The sequence below is a fragment of the Mandrillus leucophaeus genome, unplaced genomic scaffold, assembly GCF_000951045.1.
Source record: "Mandrillus leucophaeus isolate KB7577 unplaced genomic scaffold, Mleu.le_1.0 Scaffold382, whole genome shotgun sequence".
NCBI lineage: Eukaryota > Metazoa > Chordata > Mammalia > Primates > Cercopithecidae > Mandrillus > Mandrillus leucophaeus.
In genome coordinates, this window is record NW_012104054.1 from 2,117,340 (window position 1) to 2,119,013 (window position 1,674).

The window sequence follows — 1,674 nt, forward strand, 5'->3', positions numbered from 1 at the left end:
CTGGGCAAGACTCCATCTCAAAAAGAAAAAAAATTTACCAGGTGTGGTGGTGTATACTTGTAGTCCCAGCTACTCAGGAGGCTGAGGTGGAAGGATAGCTTGAGCTTGGGAGGTTGAGGCTGTAGTAAGCTGTGATCGTGCCACTGTACCAGCCTGGGTGACAGAGCGAGACCCTGTCTCAAAAAAAAAAAAAAAGTTTATATGATTATATGAAACCAAAGGAACTGGTCATTTCTGTCCCATCTGCAAAAGTGGTTTAGACACTAGTGTTTATTAATGCTAAACTTGATTAAGCAAAACAAAGCATAGATCTAAGCAAAACAAAGAATAGATCTTAAGAGTAGACAAAAGCAAATAAACTTGTCTCTGATGGCAGAAGCTTGAGGCACAAGCACATTAAGTATTTTTATATTTCTTGACCACAGTGGACTCTGCATTCATTCAGATATTTTCACAAAGGCCTACATGCATACTCCTGAGCCCAAGTCAGTTCCTCACTCAGTTCCTTTGCTTCCCCGCTTTGAATAAGTCACTGAAATTTGGGCCCCAAGGCCATCTACCTACTGAAAATTAAGTGATCACTGTCACATTAGGTACCAACCACTCTGTTCCAAAACACCATGAACAGTTGGAGGAGGCTGCCAAGGGTAAGAGACTAAAAGGGAGAGAGGTAGTTGTCACTATTGTGTTGGTCCATGCTCTCAAATTAATGGACATATTTTCCTTTTAAAAGTCATAATTGGCTGGGTGTGGTGCTCACGCCTGTAATCCCAACACTTTGGGAGGCTGAGGCAGGTGGATCTCCAGAGGTCAGGAGTTTGAGACCAGCCTGGCCAACATGGTGAAACCCTGTCTCTACTAAAAATAAAAAAAAAATTAGCCAGGCATAGTGGCAGACGCCTGTAATCCCAGCTACTCTACTCGGGAGGCTGAGGCATGAGAATTGCTTGAACTCAGGTGATGGAGGTTGCAGTGAGCCGAGATCATGCCATTCATTGCACTCCAGCCTGGGCAACAAGAGCAAAACTCTGTCTCAAAAAAAAAAAGAAAGAAAGAAAGAAGAAGTTGTAATTAATGATGGCTAATCTCACACACAGTTTAGGGAAAAATGAGATCGATTTTTTTCCTCCACTCTTGATTTCTCCAGTTCAGTAGTCCCCAAATCAAATTTCACTGATAATTGAAATAACATCAGTAGCTTTTTTTTTTTTTGAGATGGAGTCTCACTCTGTTGCTCAGGCTGGAGTGCGGTGGCACAATCTCGGCTCACTACAACCTCCGCCTCCTGGGTTCAAGTGATTCTTCTGCCTCAGCCTTGACAGTAGCTAAGATAACAGGCGTGTGCCACCACGCCCAGCTAATTTTTTTAATTTTTAGTAGAGATGGGGTTTTTTACCATGTTGGCCAGGTTGGTCTTGAACTCCTGGCCTCAAGTGATCCACCTGCCTTGGCCTCTCAAAGTGCTGATATTACACGTGTGAGCACTTTGGGAGGCTGAGGCAGGTGGATCATGAGGTCAGGAGTTCGAGAGCAGCCTGGCCAACATGGTAAAATCCCGTATCTACTAAAAATACAAAAATTAGTAAGGCGTAGTGGCACACACCTGTAGTCCCAGCTACTTGGGAAGCTGAGGCAGGAGAATCGCTTGAACCTGGGAGGTGGAGGTTGCAGTGA